This window comes from Genypterus blacodes, unplaced genomic scaffold, assembly GCF_046128005.1.
Source record: "Genypterus blacodes isolate CSIRO-AG114 ecotype Tasmania unplaced genomic scaffold, CSIRO-AGI_Gbla_v1 ptg000036l_1, whole genome shotgun sequence".
Classification (NCBI taxonomy): Eukaryota; Metazoa; Chordata; class Actinopteri; order Ophidiiformes; family Ophidiidae; genus Genypterus; species Genypterus blacodes.
In genome coordinates this window covers 5,216,782-5,238,353 of record NW_027466849.1, presented here as the reverse complement: position 1 = coordinate 5,238,353, position 21,572 = coordinate 5,216,782, and positions in this window count along the sequence as shown.

Genomic DNA, 21,572 nt, shown 5'->3' with positions numbered 1-21,572 from the left:
AAGTCCCCTGCTTACAAGCTGACATCAAAAGCAGGAAACATGTTGATGAAATCTGGTGAGGACTGCACAACCACACAACCTTGTTTTTCACTGGACTTCGTAGGAAATTCCTAATGTTTACTATTGTTGTACATGAAGAAGACTTTGTGTGAAGAGGAACCACTTGTTTTTCCCGTTTCTGATCCGTTGAACTAGAGGTTTCTGGTACGAGTTTGCCACCTGGTGGTTGGACATGGCATTACATGAATGCGGTTTTATTTTTCAAAATCCGTTGGAATGATTAAAGTCCCCTGCATACAAGCCGACATCGAAAGCTTTTCATCCTAATTTACTCAAGCAGGTACAGGTTACTTCGGACAGGAGGTGATTTCAAGGAGGTCTTCCAAAAAATGTCATTTCATTTGTTTTGAATTGATAATGGAACATTTTTTCCTTTTTACAATCATTTAGGACTGTCCAGTCCAGACTTCCCAATCTGTGTCTGCTCAAAGAGCTCAGTTCGAGTCCACATGATGATGTGGACAGCAACTGACTGGCATTCCCTCCTGAAAATCCACAAATCATACTATGAGGTGATTTTGAATGAATCTACCATAAAATGTTATTTTAAGATGTACTTTGTTGATAACATAACGGTTTAAACATGTAGCTGTACATATATTGAGAAACAGCGATTGCAGCAGCTGGAAACGTCAAATACGGCTGTAACATGCTTTTTATTGTTATTTACACAAACAGTGACGTGGTTGTTTCATGGAAATGGAAATGGCAAAAAGGCATGTTGTTTGTATCTAGAGGTTTCTGGTACGAGTTTGCCACCTGGTGGTTGTACATGTCATTACATGAATGCGGTTTTATTTTTCAAAAACGTCACCAAATAAACAAAGTGGGTTTGGCATGGCGTGGTTGTTTCAGTAAGTCATATTATAATGTGATTTCTAGCATGGCTATCTTGAAATATAGTTGGAAAATGTTTTGAGTTGATAATCGATCAGTTTTCACTTTTTCATTCATTCAGGGCTGGAGAACAACACTACTCAATCTGTGCCTGCCTAAACTGCTGTACTCCTGGCCAAGTAAACAAAGTTGCTTTATTCCCTCCTGTAGGTCAACAAATCCTATAATAAGGTGATTTTGAATGAATCTACCATAAAATGTCATGTTAAGATGTGCTTTGTTGATAACTAAACAGTTTTCTCTTTGGAGTGAATATACAATAATCAATAGCAATGGGGCAGCTGTAAATGCCGAAAACCTAGCGTAATGCTTTTCATTGTAATTTTCACAAGCAGTTGATGGTTGCTTCATTAAATCCTATTATAATGTGATTTCAAGTAGTGGTACCTTGAAATGTAATTTGAATATGTTTTGAGTTGATTATGGAACATGTGTCACTTTTTCATCTTAGGACTGGACCCCAATCTGTGTCTGTCATAGCCTTTTGAAAATCCACAAATCCTATTATAAGGTGATTATGAATGAATCTACCATAAAATGTCATATGAAGATGTGCTTTGTTGATAACTGAACAGTTGTCTTATGTGAGTGAATATACAATAATAAACAGCAATGACAGAAGCTGGAAATGCCGACCACCTGGCGTTAAATGCTTTTTATTGTAATTTACAGAAGCAGTTGATGGTTGCTTTAGTAAATCCTATTATAATGTGATTTCAAGTGGAGATACCTTGAAATGCGACGTGTTTTGAATTGATTATGGAACATGTGTCTCTTTTTCATCCATTTAGGATTGACCCCGATCTTTGTCTGCCATAGCCTCCTGAAAATCCACAAATCCACCTCAAATTATGAGGTGATTTGGAATGAATCTGCATTACATTACATTACATTACAGTCATTTAGCAGACGCTTTCATCCAAAGCGACTTGCAATAAGTGCGTTCAACAAAGATAGATAAAAGCACTTCAGGTCACAAGAAATCGTGAGCGTATTTCCTTCCAAAACCAACAGCTAAGAGCAACATAAGAACAACATAACTAGAGCTGGAGTAAAAGTGCAATAAATTAGGTACCATGATGAATGAGAAAAAAGGACAAATTAGAAAGGACATATTAGAAAACAAAGTGAATCAGAAGAGCTAGGACAGAATAGGTGATGTCCTAGACCCTAACTCTAACAGGGCAGATCCGGGTAGTGTTTCTTGATGGGATGGGTTTTCAGCCTGCGGCGAACGATGGACAGCGACTCCGCTGTCCGGACATCAGTCGGGAGATCATTCCACCACAAAAGTGCCAGAACAGTGAAAAGCCGTGACCGCGTCGATCGCAAGCAGGGGCCGCTGAGCGCCGGGGCAGCCAGCCGCCTGGAGGCAGCAGAGCGAAGTGGTCGGCCGGGGGTGTAGGACTTGACCGAAGCCTGAAGGTATGAAGGAGCTGTTCCTTCCACTGCCCTGTAGGCTAGCACCAGAGTCTTAAACTGGATGCGAGCAGCTACAGGGAGAAAGGGAAAGTGGAAACTGATCGATTATCAACTCAAAACATTTTCAAACTTCATTGCAAGATAGCCCTGCTTGAAATCACATTATAATATGACTTACTTAAACAGCCACGCCACTGTTTGTGTAAATAACAATGAAAAGCATGTTTACAGTCGTTTTTGACGTTTCTTGCTGCTACAATCGCTTTTTCTAAATGTATGTACAGCTACTGTTAAGTTATCAACAAAGTATATCCTTAACGACATTTTATGGTAGATTCATTCAAAATCACCTTAAAATAGGATTTGTGGACCTACAGGAGTGAATAAAGCCACTTTGTTTATTTGGCCAGCAGCACAGCAGTCCAAGCAGGCACAGATTGAGTAGTGTTGCTGTTCAGCCCTGAATGAATGAAAAAGTGAAAACTGATCGATTATCAACTCAAAACATTTTCAAACTACATTTCAAGATAGCCCTGCTTGAAATCACATTATAATATGACTTACTTTAACAGCCACGCCACTGTTTGTGTAAATAACAATGAAAAGCATGTTTACAGTCGTTTTTGACGTTTCTAGCTGCTACAATCGCTTTTTCTTAATGTATGTACAGCTACTGTTAAGTTATCAACAAAGTATATCCTAAACGACATTTTATGGTAGAGTCATTCAAAATCAACTTATAATAGGATTTGTGGACCTACAGGAGTGAATAAAGCCACTTTGTTTATTTGGCCAGCAGCACAGCAGTCCAAGCAGGCACAGATTGAGTAGTGTTGCTGTTCAGCCCTGAATGAATGAAAAAGTGAAAACTGATCGATTATCAACTCAAAACATCTTCAAACTACATTTCAAGATAGCCCTGCTTGAAATCACATTATAATATGACTTACTTTAACAGCCAGGCCACTGTTTGTGTAAATAACAATGAAAAGCATGTTACAGTCGTTTTTGACGTTTTCAGATGCTACAATCGCTGTTTCTCAATGTATGTATGTTTAATGTTTAAACTGTTAAGTTATCAACAAAGTACATCTTTAAACGACATTTATTGTAGAGTCATTCAAAATCAACTTATAATAGGATTTGTGGAACTACAGGAGTGAATAAAGCCACTTTGTTTATTTGACAGCAGTCCAAGCAGGCACAGATTGAGTAGTGTTGCTGTTCAGCCCTGAATGAATGAAAAAGTGAAAACTGATCGATTATCAACTCAAAACATTTTCAAACTTCATTGCAAGATAGCCCTGCTTGAAATCACATTATAATATGACTTACTTAAACAGCCACGCCACTGTTTGTGTAAATAACAATGAAAAGCATGTTTACAGTCGTTTTTGACGTTTCTAGCTGCTACAATCGCTTTTTCTTAATGTATGTACAGCTACTGTTAAGTTATCAACAAAGTATATCCTAAACGACATTTTATGGTAGATTCATTCAAAATCACCTTAAAATAGGATTTGTGGACCTACAGGAGGGAATAAAGCCACTTTCTTTATTCGGCCAGCAGCACAGCAGTCCAAGCAGGCACAGATTGAGCAGTGTTGCTGTTCAGCCCTGAATGAATGAAAAAGTGAAAACTGATCGATTATCAACTCAAAACATTTTCAAACTTCATTGCAAGATAGCCCTGCTTGAAATCACATTATAATATGACTTACTTAAACAGCCAGGCCACTGTTTGTGTAAATAACAATGAAAAGCATGTTTACAGTCGTTTTTGACGTTTCTAGCTGCTACAATCGCTTTTTCTTAATGTATGTATAGCTACTGTTAAGTTATCAACAAAGTATATCCTTAACGACATTTTATGGTAGATTCATTCAAAATCACCTTAAAATAGGATTTGTGGACCTACAGGAGTGAATAAAGCCACTTTGTTTATTTGGCCAGCAGCACAGCAGTCCAAGCAGGCACAGATTGAGTAGTGTTGCTGTTCAGCAGCCCTGAATGAATGAAAAAGTGAAAACTGATCGATTATCAACTCAAAACATTTTCAAACTACATTTCAAGAAAGCCCTGCTTGAAATCACATTATAATATGACTAACTGAAACAACCACGCCACTGTTTGTGTAAATAACAATGAAAAGCATGTTACAGTCGTTTTTGACGTTTTCAGATGCTGCAATCGCTGTTTCTCAATGTATGTATGTTTAATGTGTAAACTGTTAAGTTATCAACAAAGTATATCCTAAACGACATTTTATGGTAGATTCATTCAAAATCACCTTAAAATAGGATTTGGTGACCTACAGGAGTGAATAAAGCCACTTTGTTTATCTGGCCAGCAGCACAGCAGTCCAAGCAGGCACAGATTGAGTAGTGTTGCTGTTCAGCCCTGAGTGAATGAAAAAGTGAAAACTGATCGATTCTCAACTCAAAACATTTTCAAACTTCATTGCAAGGTAGCCCTGCTTGAAATCACATTATAATATGACTTACTTAAACAGCCACGCCACTGTTTGTGTAAATAACAATGAAAAGCATGTTTACAGTCGTTTTTGACGTTTCTAGCTGCTACAATCGCTTTTTCATAATGTATGTACAGCTACTGTTATGTTATCAATAAAGTACATCCTAAACGACATTTTATGGTAGATCTATTAAAATCACCTTAGATAGGAATTGTGGACCTACAGGAGGGAATAAAGCCACTTTGTTTACTTGGCCAGGAGCACAGCAGTTTAAGCAGGCACAGATTGAGAAGTGTTGCTGTTCAGCCCTGAATGAATGAAAAAGTGAAAACTGATCGATTATCAACTCAAAACATTTTCAAACTACATTTCAAGATAGCCCTGCTTGAAATCACATTATAATATCACTAACTTTAACAGCCACGCCACTGTTTGTTTAAATAACAATGAAAAGCATGTTACAGTCGTTTTTGACGTTTTCAGATGCTGCAATCGCTGTTTCTCAATGTATGTATGTTTAATGTTTAAACTGTTAAGTTATCAACAAAGTATATCTTTAAACGACATTTATTGTAGATTAATTCAAAATCACCTTATAATAGGATTTGTGGACCTACAGGAGTGAATAAAGCAACTTTGTTTATTTGGCCAGCAGCACAGCAGTCCAAGCAGGCACAGATCAAGTAGTGTTGCTGTTCAGCCCTGAATGAATGAAAAAGTGAAAACTGATCGATTATCAACTCAAAACATTTTCAAACTTCATTGCAAGGTAGCCCTGCTTGAAATCACATTATAATATGACTAACTTTAACAGCCACGCCACTGTTTGTGTAAATAACAATGAAAAGCATGTTTACAGTCGTTTTTGACGTTTCTAGCTGCTACAATCGCTTTTTCTTAATGTATGTACAGCTACTGTTAGGTTATCAACAAAGTATATCCTAAACGACATTTTATGGTAGAGTCATTCAAAATCAACTTATAATAGGATTTGTGGACCTACAGGAGTGAATAAAGCCACTTTGTTTATTTGGCCAGCAGCACAGCAGTCCAAGCAGGCACAGATTGAGTAGTGTTGCTGTTCAGCCCTGAATGAATGAAAAAGTGAAAACTGATCGATTATCAACTCAAAACAATTTCAAACTACATTTCAAGATAGCCCTGCTTGAAATCACATTATAATATGACTAACTTTAACAGCCACGCCACTGTTTGTGTAAATAACAATGAAAAGCATGTTACAGTCGTTTTTAACGTTTTCAGATGCTGAAATCGCTGTTTCTCAATGTATGTACAGCTACTGTTATGTTATCAATAAAGTACATCCTAAACGACATTTTATGGTAGAGTCATTCAAAATCACCTTAAAATAGGATTTGTGGACCTACAGGAGTGAATAAAGCCACTTTGTTTATTTGGCCAGCAGCACAGCAGTTTAAGCAGGCACAGATTGAGTAGTGTTGCTGTTCAGCCCTGAATGAATGAAAAAGTGAAAACTGATCGATTATCAACTCAAAACATTTTCAAACTTCATTTGCAAGATAGCCCTGCTTGAAATCACATTATAATATGACTAACTGAAACAACCACGCCACTGTTTGTGTAAATAACAATGAAAAGCATGTTACAGTCGTTTTTGACGTTTTCAGATGCTGCAATCGCTGTTTCTCAATGTATGTATGTTTAATGTGTAAACTGTTAAGTTATCAACAAAGTATATCCTAAACGACATTTTATGGTAGATTCATTCAAAATCACCTTAAAATAGGATTTGGTGACCTACAGGAGTGAATAAAGCCACTTTGTTTATCTGGCCAGCAGCACAGCAGTCCAAGCAGGCACAGATTGAGTAGTGTTGCTGTTCAGCCCTGAGTGAATGAAAAAGTGAAAACTGATCGATTCTCAACTCAAAACATTTTCAAACTTCATTGCAAGGTAGCCCTGCTTGAAATCACATTATAATATGACTTACTTAAACAGCCACGCCACTGTTTGTGTAAATAACAATGAAAAGCATGTTTACAGTCGTTTTTGACGTTTCTAGCTGCTACAATCGCTTTTTCATAATGTATGTACAGCTACTGTTATGTTATCAATAAAGTACATCCTAAACGACATTTTATGGTAGATCTATTAAAATCACCTTAGATAGGAATTGTGGACCTACAGGAGGGAATAAAGCCACTTTGTTTATTTGGCCAGGAGCACAGCAGTTTAAGCAGGCACAGATTGAGAAGTGTTGCTGTTCAGCCCTGAATGAATGAAAAAGTGAAAACTGATCGATTATCAACTCAAAACATTTTCAAACTACATTTCAAGATAGCCCTGCTTGAAATCACATTATAATATCACTAACTTTAACAGCCACGCCACTGTTTGTTTAAATAACAATGAAAAGCATGTTACAGTCGTTTTTGACGTTTTCAGATGCTGCAATCGCTGTTTCTCAATGTATGTATGTTTAATGTTTAAACTGTTAAGTTATCAACAAAGTACATCTTTAAACGACATTTATTGTAGATTAATTCAAAATCACCTTATAATAGGATTTGTGGACCTACAGGAGTGAATAAAGCAACTTTGTTTATTTGGCCAGCAGCACAGCAGTCCAAGCAGGCACAGATCAAGTAGTGTTGCTGTTCAGCCCTGAATGAATGAAAAAGTGAAAACTGATCGATTATCAACTCAAAACTTTTTCAAACTTCATTGCAAGATAGCCCTGCTTGAAATCACATTATAATATCACTAACTTTAACAGCCACGCCACTGTTTGTGTAAATAACAATGAAAAGCATGTTACAGTCGTTTTTGACGTTTTCAGATGCTGCAATCGCTGTTTCTCAATGTATGTATGTTTAATGTTTAAACTGTTAAGTTATCAACAAAGTACATCTTTAAACGACATTTATTGTAGATTAATTCAAAATCACCTTATAATAGGATTTGTGGACCTACAGGAGTGAATAAATCAACTTTGTTTATTTGGCCAGCAGCACAGCAGTCCAAGCAGGCACAGATCAAGTAGTGTTGCTGTTCAGCCCTGAATGAATGAAAAAGTGAAAACTGATCGATTATCAACTCAAAACTTTTTCAAACTTCATTGCAAGATAGCCCTGCTTGAAATCACATTATAATATGACTTACTTAAACAGCCACGCCACTGTTTGTGTAAATAACAATGAAAAGCATGTTTACAGTCGTTTTTGACGTTTCTAGCTGCTACAATCGCTTTTTCATAATGTATGTACAGCTACTGTTATGTTATCAATAAAGTACATCCTAAACGACATTTTATGGTAGATTCATTTTAAATCACCTTAGATAGGAATTGTGGACCTACAGGAGGGAATAAAGCCACTTTGTTTATTTGGCCAGGAGCACAGCAGTTTAAGCAGGCACAGATTGAGAAGTGTTGCTGTTCAGCCCTGAATGAATGAAAAAGTGAAAACTGATCGATTATCAACTAAAAACATTTTCAAACTACATTTCAAGATAGCCCTGCTTGAAATCACATTATAATATCACTAACTTTAACAGCCACGCCACTGTTTGTGTAAATAACAATGAAAAGCATGTTACAGTCGTTTTTGACGTTTTCAGATGCTGCAATCGCTGTTTCTCAATGTATGTATGTTTAATGTTTAAACTGTTAAGTTATCAACAAAGTACATCTTTAAACGACATTTATTGTAGATTAATTCAAAATCACCTTATAATAGGATTTGTGGACCTACAGGAATGAATAAAGCAACTTTGTTTATTTGGCCAGCAGCACAGCAGTCCAAGCAGGCACAGATCAAGTAGTGTTGCTGTTCAGCCCTGAATGAATGAAAAAGTGAAAACTGATCGATTATCAACTCAAAACTTTTTCAAACTTCATTGCAAGATAGCCCTGCTTGAAATCACATTATAATATGACTTACTTAAACAGCCACGCCACTGTTTGTGTAAATAACAATGAAAAGCATGTTACAGTCGTTTTTGACGTTTCTAGCTGCTACAATCGCTTTTTCATAATGTATGTACAGCTACTGTTATGTTATCAATAAAGTACATCCTAAACGACATTTTATGGTAGATTCATTTAAAATCACCTTAGATAGGATTTGTGGACCTACAGGAGGGAATAAAGCCACTTTGTTTACTTGGCCAGGAGCACAGCAGTTTAAGCAGGCACAGTTTGAGTAGTGTTGCTGTTCAGCCCTGAATGAATGAAAAAGTGAAGACTGATCGATTATCAACTCAAAACATTTTCAAACTACATTTCAAGATAGCCCTGCTTGAAATCACATTATAATATGACTAACTGAAACAACCACGCCACTGTTTGTGTAAATAACAATGAAAAGCATGTTTACAGTCGTTTTTGACGTCTCTAGCTGCTACAATCGCTTTTCTCAATGTATGTACAGCTACTGTTATGTTATCAATAAAGTACATCCTAAACGACATTGTATGGTAGATTCATTCACAATTACCTTATAATAGGATTTGTGGACCTACAGGAGGGAATCAAGCAACTCTGTTTATTTGGCCAGCAGCACAACAGTCCAAGCAGGCACATATCAAGTAGTGTTGCTGTTCAGCCCTGAATGAATGAAAAAGTGAAAACTGATCGATTATCAACTCAAAACTTTTTCAAACTTCATTGCAAGATAGCCCTGCTTGAAATCACATTATAATATGACTTACTTAAACAGCCACGCCACTGTTTGTGTAAATAACAATGAAAAGCATGTTTACAGTCGTTTTTGACGTTTCTAGCTGCTACAATCGCTTTTTCATAATGTATGTACAGCTACTGTTATGTTATCAATAAAGTACATCCTAAACGACATTTTATGGTAGATTCATTTAAAATCACCTTAGATAGGATTTGTGGACCTACAGGAGGGAATAAAGCCACTTTGTTTACTTGGCCAGGAGCACAGCAGTTTAAGCAGGCACAGTTTGAGTAGTGTTGCTGTTCAGCCCTGAATGAATGAAAAAGTGAAGACTGATCGATTATCAACTCAAAACATTTTCAAACTACATTTCAAGATAGCCCTGCTTGAAATCACATTATAATATGACTAACTGAAACAACCACGCCACTGTTTGTGTAAATAACAATGAAAAGCATGTTTACAGTCGTTTTTGACGTCTCTAGCTGCTACAATCGCTTTTCTCAATGTATGTACAGCTACTGTTATGTTATCAATAAAGTACATCCTAAACGACATTTTATGGTAGATTCATTCACAATTACCTTATAATAGGATTTGTGGACCTACAGGAGGGAATCAAGCAACTCTGTTTATTTGGCCAGCAGCGCAGCAGTCCAAGCAGGCACAGATCAAGTAGTGTTGCTGTTCAGCCCTGAATGAATGAAAAAGTGAAAACTGATCGATTATCAATTCAAAACTTTTTCCAAACTTCATTGCAAGATAGCCCTGCTTGAAATCACATTATAATATGACTTACTTAAACAGCCACGCCACTGTTTGTGTAAATAACAATGAAAAGCATGTTTACAGTCGTTTTAGACGTTTCTAGCTGCTACAATCGCTTTTTCATAATGTATGTACAGCTACTGTTATGTTATCAATAAAGTACATCGTAAATGACATTTTATGGTAGATTCATTTAAAATCACCTTAGATAGGAATTGTGGACCTACAGGAGGGAATAAAGCCACTTTGTTTATTTGGCCAGGAGCACAGCAGTTTAAGCAGGCACAGATTGAGAAGTGTTGCTGTTCAGCCCTGAATGAATGAAAAAGTGAAAACTGATCGATTATCAACTCAAAACATTTTCAAACTTCATTGCAAGATAGCCCTGCTTGAAATCACATTATAATATCACTAACTTTAACAGCCACGCCACTGTTTGTGTAAATAACAATGAAAAGCATGTTACAGTCGTTTTTGACGTTTTCAGATGCTACAATCGCTGTTTCTCAATGTATGTATGTTTAATGTTTAAACTGTTAAGTTATCAACAAAGTACATCTTTAAACGACATTTATTGTAGATTAATTCAAAATCACCTTATGATAGGATTTGTGGACCTACAGGAGTGAATAAAGCAACTTTGTTTATTTGGCCAGCAGCACAGCAGTCCAAGCAGGCACAGATCAAGTAGTGTTGCTGTTCAGCCCTGAATGAATGAAAAAGTGAAGACTGATCGATTATCAACTCAAAACATTTTCAAACTACATTTCAAGATAGCCCTGCTTGAAATCACATTATAATATGACTTACTGAAACAACCACGCCATGCCAAACCCACTTTGTTTATTTGGTGACGTTTTTGAAAAATAAAACCGCATTCATGTAATGCCATGTCCAACCACCAGGTGGCAAACTCGTACCAGAAACCTCAAGATACAAACAACATGCCTTTTTCCATTTCCATTTCCATGAAACAACCACGCCACTGTTTGTGTAAATAACAATTAAAAGCATGTTTACATTCGTTTTTGACGGCTCTAGCTGCTACAATCGCTTTTCTCAATGTATGTACAGCTACATGTTTAAACTGTTAAGTTATCAACAAAGTACATTTTAAAATAACATTTTATGGTAGATTCATTCAAAATCACCTCATAGTATGATTTGTGGATTTTCAGGAGGGAATGCCAGTCAGTTGCTGTCCACATCATCATGTGGACTCGAACGGAGCTCTTTGAGCAGACACAGATTGGGAAATCTGGACTGGGCAGTCCTAAATGATTGTGAAAAGGAAAAAATGTTCCATAATCAATTCAAAACAAATTCAATGACTTTTTTGGAAGACCTCCTTGAAATCACCTCCTGTCCAAAGCAACTGTACCTGCTTGAGTAAATTAGGATGAAAAGCTTTCGATGTCGGCTTGTAAAGCAGGGGACTTCAATCATTCCAACGGATTTTGAAAAATAAAACCGCATTCATGTAATGCCTTGTCCAACCACCAGGTGGCCAACTCGTACCAGAAACAACATGCCTTCATATTTTCCATTTCTATTTTCTTTTTTTTTAAAGTTCTAACATTGACACGCAACTTTGGTTAACGGATCAGAAACGGGAAAAACAAGTGGTTCCTCTTCAAACAAAGTCTTCTTCATGTACAACAATAGTAAACATTAGGAATTTCCTAAGAAGTCCAGTGAAAAACAAGGTTGTGTGGTAGTGCAGTCCTCACCAGATTTCATCAACATGTTTCCTGCTTTCGATGTCGGCTTGTAAGCAGGGGACTTTAATCATTCCAACGGATTTTTGAAAAATAAAACCGCATTCATGTAATGCCATGTCCAACCACCAGGTGGCAAACTCGTACTAGAAACCTCTAGATAAAAACAACATGCCTTCATATTTTCCATTTCTATTTTCTATTCAACAATAGTAAACATTAGGAATTTCCTAAGAAGTCCAGTGAAAAACAAGGTTGTGTGGTAGTGCAGTCCTCCCCAGATTTCATCAACATGTTTCCTGCCACACTAGAGTAAACAAGACACTGGACCATGTTTACACCAATTTGGTTGGAGCCTACAAGGCTAAACCCCTCCCCCACATAGGACAAACAGACCACCTTGCTCTTTTTCTCTTCCTCAAGTATTCACCACTCATCCAATGTGTGAAACCCACAGTAAAGACAATAAAAGTGTGGCCTGAGGGGACAGATGTGTTGCAGTGCCGGTTCAGGCACACAGACTGGAATGTGTTTTCCACCCAGGCGACCTGTCACTCCCACACTGATATTGAGAGCTCTGTACTGAACCACATATCTACCACCATATATACCATATGTTTACCACCCAGAAGCAGATCACCATGTGCCCTAACAGCCCTGGATGAACAGGAACGTCTGTCTCCTGCTGAAGGCCCACAGCATCGCCTTCAGATCGGGAGATACACGAGCCTACAGTACAGCCAGGCCTGACCTGAAGCGGGGCGTCAAGGAAGCCAAGCACTGCTGCAAGCTGAAGGTTGAGGAGTACTTCTCAAACTCCAACCCCCATGTGTGGCAAGGCATCCAGGGATCAGCGCCCCCCTCCTCTGATATCTCCTTTCTCAACGAGTTGAACAACTTCTACGCTTGTTTTGAGAGGGACAACCTACAGCCTGCAACCAAAGCAGAGCTGACCGCTGACTACCAACCCCTATCACTCTGCCCCACGGATGTCAGAGCAGTGTTGAGCAAAATCAACGCGCACAAAGCTGCAGGCCCCGATGGCACCCCTGGACTCAAAGCATGTGCTGGGGAGCTGTCGGACTTATTCAACCTGTCCTTGGCCCATGCTGTTGTTCCAACCTGCTTTAAGTCCACCTCCATCGTACCTGCTCCCCAAAAATCCTCCCCTACCTGTCTATTCAGACTACCGACCGGTAGCACTCGCCCCCACCATCACCAAGTCCTTAGAGCAGCTGGTTCTGGCACATCTCCAATCCTGTCTTCCCCCCAACCTGGACCCCCAACAATTTGCTTATTGCAAGAACAGGAGCACAGAAGATGCAGTCTCCATAGCGCTGCACTCTGTTAGGACGGAGTGAACAGGTCCTAACAGAGTGCCATCTGGACAATCAGGACACATATGCAAGAATGCTGTTCATAGACTTCAGTTCATCATTTGACACTGCCATCCCCTCTGAGCTGATCACCAAATTTGCAGATCGGCATCACAGCAACGGCCTATCTTCAGAGATCCTGGTGAACTTCTACCGCTGCACTGTTGAGAGCATCCTGACCAACTGCATTACAGTTTGGTACGGGAACTGCTCAGTCGCTGACCGGAAGGCGCTGCAGAAAGTGGTGAAAACCACCCAACGCATGGCTGGCACCTCACTAACTTCCTGCTCTTCAGACCACCTTCAGGAAGCGTTGTCTCAGGAGAGCTACCAAAATAAAGAAAGACTCCTGCCATCCGGCAAACAGACTGTTTGCCCTCCTGCCCTCTAGGAGGCACTACAGGAGTCTGTACAAGAACCACCAGGTTCAGGAACAGTTTCTTCCCCACAGCAGTCTCCCTGCTGAACTCTGCCCTCCGTCACCCCACTCTCCTTCACAAACATTCACACATACTCGCCAGACCCCATCCCCCACCCCCTCGCACACACACTGGCCAACCCCTCCCGGAATGAACTCACCACTGCACTGATGAATGCACTTTCACTGGTCACTTTGTTTATCTTTGTTTTACTGCACATACTGTGAAATAACCTTGTACTTTATATACTGTAAAAACTTGCATTTCATATATCCTTGCACTACTCATTTTACTTTAAGTTCTGTATCTGTATTTTCATATATTTACTTTGGGTTCCCGTGAATATTTGCTCCAAACTCTTAAATAAGTTTCACCTTGTTTCTTCTTTTTCTTCTTGGCCTTCTTCTCCTGCGCTTTATCCACAGAGGTTTTGAGGTCCTTCTCGATGTCCACCAGCTCTTCAGGGGCCTTCATCACAAACATGCCTGGTTTAGTGAGTTGTTGTTGCTCATTCCAACCAGGACTCTGCTGATTGATCTGGTTCTCATAGCAGTGGTAGGAATTTCAATGTACATTATATACAAGAACACATGGTTCCGGTGTTATGCCAGCTCCATCACTATAAACTCATCAAATGAGCATCACTTTGTGTGAAGTGCTGCTGAAGAGCAGAACATGCTCCACCTTAGAGAGATGAATTAACATTCCAACGGGAAGAGCTGCTTGCAAAGTGCTGCTCTCTGCAGCCGGGCCTTTCTTTGTCTTCTTCTTTAGACTTGCCACCGATTCCAGCATGCTGAGAGGAGTGACACAGATGTACGATGATTAACATTGGTGACTCTGTTCAGCTGTGTGTGTGTGTGTGTGTTTACCTACCTTTCCCATCCTAGTCTCTGCTCTAGGCCGAAGGGTTGAGTGCTCTGGACATGCTTCGACTGGCTAAGCAAAGAGTTGAGCATACTGGACCTTGTGGTAGATCCACACTGTACTGTCAGCTGTCACACCCAGCACCAGTCTTTGGCCATTAGGCCTCAGATTCAGCAGAGTCCTGTGTAAGTGGCATGTGGTGCATGGATAGGAGGAGTCTGCAAGAGGCACAAATCAATGAGTCACAGCACAAACTCACATTAATAATAATAATAATAATAATACATTCGATTTGAAGAGCACTTTTCATAGTTAAAAACAATCCCAAAGTTCTACAGAGTACAGCAAAATTAAAACAGGTTTAAAAACAAGAGAACTATGACACAGTTTGTTAAAAAAATCCTTGTTTAAAAAGAAAGGTTTTCAGGCCTATGTTAGTGCCCAGACTGTGATTAAACTGTACATATGGTTGGAATTAATATGCATCTTAATATGCATCTATTATTCAGTGTTCAGAGTGAAGACTAGGACGTGTCTACTAGCATGGCCTTTCAATGTCATCGTTCACACGCTGCATTAATAATAAGAAGCAGGTTAGATCAGAGCTCTTACCCAAAGGAAGAACTGACGAGGACAGTTCTGGTTTGATTATCCAGTAGTAAACAAAGTTTCCTTCCTGTCTCTGGGATGTCGGTAGTGGCTTTTTTTAGTATTGGTATTGAAGAAAGCGTGGAAAAAGACAAACCTGGCAGGTTACAACAACAAAAACTTCACTTAGAATCCCCTTGAAAACTAACACATCTTTACACAGTTTTAGGCTGGGGACAAACCTGGCCATGTCCAGGATGAGCTCCTCCCCCTTCTTCACTTCGTGGTTGTCAATGATGGATGAAAGTGGAGCAATGATCCACTTTCTAAGTCGGAATACAGAGATCTCCCCCCCCACCCCCGAGAAAGGAAACTAGTTAGTCGGTTACATTCACATCCACCAGTTTTCTTTGACCTGCTTATACACAGCAGCCTCTGTGTCAGTCAGTTCAAATGATGAATTCAGCTTTTAAGCAATTTAAGCATCCTGCAAAGTATATAACGCATCTTGCTAGAATAAGCCACTTTACTGTCATTACATGTTGTATGCATCAATCCCCCCCAAACACCTTATCTTTGCTGTAATGTACTCCATATTTATCACTTACATTACATTACATTACGGTCATTTAGCAGACGCTTTTATCCAAAGCGACTTACAATAAGTGCGTTCAACAAAGGTAGATAAAAGAACTTCAGGGACAGGACCCAATTTCTTCTCATGGGTAAAAATGGGATGCTCAGTGCCCACTTCATTTTGACAACATTCAAAAAGTTGGTCCAAACAGTGACTTACTGACATTTTTGAAGTTCAATTTTGATGACCTATGCTCTGACTCAAATCTCATGCACATATGCCTTACCAAAGGGCACAGAGAAAGGATTTGAGCAGGGAGATGCAGCTCATTGCTAAGCAATGTTGCTTAGCAATTACATAATTCTCAGGAAAGAGTAGCTTGAATGCTTTTCAATCATTTTTTGCAGTCTTACTACACATTCCACAGATAAATCAGGATCAAAACGTGTTTGAACTATCTCAATCCAAAACAGTCCAAAACAAAACAAATTGAACATATATATTTTTCTCTATACTGCTCAACAAAACTGAATTGAACTATCTAACTCCATCAGAGGACAAGGTGTTTAATTTCCATGGGTGCAAGCCCTCAAAGTCTGGATAATCAACCAACCTGCTTCTTTTATAAATTCCATATGTGGTTTTGAGGACAGATTTCAAGAAGTCTGTGCTGGCCCTTTCTCGCTGTCTCGTGTATTTTTCCATTGTCCTTTCAGTGACATATTACATTCACAATGTAACTGTAAAAAACAACACCTTCCTTGAATACAGCAAGCTTATGTTGTGTCACTCCATACTGAAACTACAGCACCAAATAAATTAATTTCACCATTCTTTGTTTGGATTTGGACACCATTATACAGCAACTGTAAGTCATAATCAATTGTTTGTAACACAACATCAACACCACACTCATCAATATCCTTAGCTTTTACTAAAGCAAAAAGTCTGATTGCAGCAAGCTTTAACCTAAACTTGGGGTCTATGTTTCCTAAAGTATTATTAACCATCAACATATTTCATCTGTATATAAAATCACCTGCAATGGTGTGGTGGGATTTGGAAAGGCTGATATTTCTCTGATATTTTCTGAAATATTCATTATTTTCCAGCTGAAAATTTTTCATTAAAACCCATTCAAATCTTTTTTCATTTTATTCAGGCACTTCATGTGCCTTCTAACTTCTTCCTACTTTCAGACAGAGACAGATAATCCATTCAAGGGTTATCCTGCCTCTCCTGCACACACACACCCTTGAACACAGGCTTTGATCTTTCTTTGTTTTTTTTCTGGACAACTGTTGTCCTTTTGTCACAGCTTCAAAGGACTTGAGCTGTCAATCAAACTGCTTGCGAGTTTATCTCATTTAGGGACAGAAATTATTCACACATTGTTAGACCTACATGCTCCATTCTTTCAGGGTTTGTTTTAAGCATTTCAAGCATTTAAACACTTTTATGGTTTTACAGCAGAATCTTTGAGTCACTTAAAGCAATTCAAATCTTTCAGGCAACAGACAGCACAGACACTCACACTCACATTACTTCACGTACACGCACACATAGACAGGCTTCGATCTTTCTGGGTTTTTTTCATAATTTTCACCCATTTCATAGGTTTTTGCAGTTAAAACACTTCAAGCATTTTAAATCTTGCAGGCAACAGACAGCACAGACACTCACACTCACATTACTTCACATACACATACATAAAGCACACACAGGCTTCATCTTTCAGGGTTTTTCTCAGCATATTCACACATTTCGCGGGTTTTGCAGTTAAAACCCTTCAAGCATTTTAAATCTTCCCATAGATAGACACTCACTCGCATATACACTTCACATCAAGCATTATGTAGTCACACTATCATACTAGATAGCCAACATTGCATCTTACCTGATGAACAGGCCCTTGAATCTGATAATCCTCAATCACACGTACCACAAAAAACAGTCCAATGGTGCACACAGTCAGACGGTAAAATGGCTGCAAATGGACAACACGGCAACAAATGGTGTGACCAGGTCGGGCTATACCAAATGAGGAATTTGGTCGAGCCCATTAAGACTCGAAATAGCTTGCATAGTAATTACATAGTAATGCGATTCAAAAATGCTGAAAACTGGCTTAACAATTAACATTTACCTTGTAGTCGTTATATCTACAAATAACTATTTTTTATTCGCTATTTACACGTAGTCTGACATGTTTCGCACATACTCCTCCCCCCCCCTCACAGAACTTACGTGATTGGATGGTCGACTGGAGAACCATTTTGAACTGGATGTCATCAAGAGAAGTATGGTTTTCCTTAAGTTGGCTCATCGGTAAGGTAGTTTAACAGTATCGCTTCTGTCTTCGGTAATGCATTCGTATTTACAGCGGCGCATATGGAAAGAAGAAGATGGCCTCATCACAGACAGCTAAGTTATGGCTTTTGCACTCCGTCCACCCTGTTTAGCAGCTGCAAGTGTGCCGACATCATCGTGTTTGCACGTACATCCTTACTGCAGACAGATTGCAACAGCTCCGCCTCTTCGAGCAGCGAACATAATGGGACAGGTAGGTACGCGCACACACACACACACACACACACACACACACACACACACACACACACACACACACATGAGATGATTATAAAACATGTGTCACTTTTTCATCCATTTAGGACTCGACCCAAATCTGTATCCGACCAGAAAATTCAGTTCCCTCCTGAAAATCCACAAATCCTATTATAAGGTGATTTTGAATTAATCTACCATAAAATGAAGATGTGCTTTGTTGATATCTAAACACTTTCTCATTGGAGTGAATATACAATCATCAACAGCAATGGGACAGCTGTAAATGCTGAAAACCTAGCGTAAAATGCTTTTCATTGTAATTTACACAAGCAGTTGATGGTTGCTTCAGTAAATCCTATTATAATGTAATTTCAAGTAGAGGTACCTGGAAATGTAATTTGAATATGTTTTGTGTTGATTATGGAACATCTGTCATTTTTTCATCCATTTAGGACTGGACCCCAATCTGTATCTGACCAGAAAACTCAGTTCCCTCCTGAAAATCCACAAATCCTATTATAAGGTGATTTTGAATGAATCTACCATAAAATGTCATGTTAGGATGTGCTTTGTTGATAACTAAACAGTTTTCTCATTGGAGTGAATATACAATAATCAAAAGCAATGGGGCAGCTGTAAATGCCGAAAACCAAGCGTAAAATGCTTTTCATTGTAGTTGATGGTTGCTTCAGTAAATCCTATTATAATGTGATTTCAAGTAGAGGTACCTGGAAATGTAATTTGAATATGTTTTGAGTTGATTATGGAACATCTGTCACTTTTTCATCCATTTAGGACTGGACCCCAATCTGTATTTGACCAGAAAACTCAGTTGCCTCCTGAAAATCCACCAATCCTATTATAAGGTGATTTTGAATGAATCTACCATAAAATGTCATGTTAAGATGTGCTTTGTTGATAACTAAACAGTTTTATCATTGGAGTGAATATACAATAATCAAAAGCAATGGGGCAGCTGTAAATGATGAAAACCTAGCGTAAAATGCTTTTCATTGTAATTTACACAAGCAGTTGATGGTTGCTTCATTAAATCCTGTTATAATGTGATTTCAAGTAGAGGTACCTTGAAATGTAATTTGAATATGTTTTGAGTTGATTATTGAACATCTGTCACTTTTTCATCCATTTAGGACTGGACCCCAATCTGTATCTGACCAGAAAACTCAGTTCCCTCCTGAAAATCCACAAATCCTATTATAAGGTGATTTTGAATGAATCTACCATAAAATGTCATGTGAAGATGTGCTCTGCTGATAACTAAACCGTTTTCTCATTGGAGTGAATATACAATGATAAACAGCAATGAAAGCAGCTGTAAATGCCGAAAACCAAGCGTAAAATGCTTTTCATTGTAGTTGATGGTTGCTTCAGTAAATCCTATTATAATGTGATTTCAAGTAGAGGTACCTGGAAATGTAATTTGAATATGTTTGTGTTGATTATGGAACATCTGTCACGTTTTCATCCATTTAGGACTGGACCCCAATCTGTATCCGACCAGAAAACTCAGTTCCCTCCTGAAAATCCACCAATCCTATTATAAGGTGATTTGAATGAATCTACCATAAAATGTCATGTTAAGATGTGCTTTGTTGATAACTAAACAGCTTTCTCATTGGAGTGAATATACAATAATCAACAGCAATGGGGCAACTGTAAATGCTGAAAACCTAGCGTAATATGCTTTTCATTGTAATTTACACAAGCAGTTGATGGTTGCTTCATTAAATCCTATTATAATGTGATTTCAAGTAGAGGTACCTTGAAATGTAATTTGAATATGTTTTGAGTCGATTATTGAACATCTGTCCCTTTTTATTGAACATCTGTCACTTTTTCATCCATTTAGGACTGGACCCCAATCTGTATCCGACCAGAAAACTCAGTTCCCTCCTGAAAATCCACCAATCCTATTATAAGGTGATTTTGAATGAATCTACCATAAAATGTCATGTTAAGATGTGCTTTGTTGATATCAAAACAGTTTTCTCATTGGAGTGAATATACAATAATCAACAGCAATGGGGCAACTGTAAATGCTGAAAACCTAGCGTCATATGCTTTTCATTGTAATTTACACAAGCAGTTGATGGTTGCTTCATTAAATCCTATTATAATGTGATTTCAAGTAGAGGTACCTTGAAATGTAATTTGAATATGTTTTGAGTTGATTATTGAACATCTGTCACTTTTTCATCCATTTAGGACTGGACCCCAATCTGTATGCGACCGGAAAACTCAGTTCCCTCCTGAAAATCCACCAATCCTATTATAAGGTGATTTTGAATAAATCTACCATAAAATGTCATGTTAAGATGTGCTTTGTTGATAACTAAACAGTTTTCTCATTGGAGTGAATATACAATAATCAACAGCAATGGGGCAACTGTAAATGCCGAAAACCTAGCGTAATATGCTTTTCATTGTAATTTACACAAGCAGTTGATGGTTGCTTCATTAAATCCTATTATAATGTGATTTCAAGTAGAGGTACCTTGAAATGTAATTTGAATATGTTTTGAGTTGATTATGGAACATCTGTCACTTTTTCATCCATTTAGGACTGGACCCCAATCTGTGTCTGTCATAGCCTCCTGAAAATCCACAAATCCTATTATGAGGTGATTATGAACGAATCTACCATAAAATGTCATGTGAAGATGTGCTCTGCTGATAACTAAACAGTTTTCTCATTGGAGTGAATATACAATGATAAACAGCAATGAAAGCAGCTGTAAATGCCGAAAACCAAGTGTAAAATGCTTTTCATTGTAGTTGATGGTTGCTTCAGTAAATCCTATTATAATGTGATTTCAAGTAGAGGTACCTTGAAATGTAATTTGAATATGTTTTGTGTTGATTATGGAACATCTGTCACTTCTTCATCCATTTAGGACTGGACCCCAATCTGTATCCGACCAGAAAACTCAGTTCCCTCCTGAAAATCCACCAATCCTTATTATAAGGTGATTTTGAATTAATCTACCATAAAATGTCATGTTAAGATGTGCTTTGTTGATAACTAAACAGTTTTCTCATTGGAGTGAATATACAATAATCAACAGCAATGCGGCAACTGTAAATGCCGACAACCTAGCGTAAAATGCTTTTCATTGTAGTTGATGGTTGCTTCAGTAAATCCTATTATAAT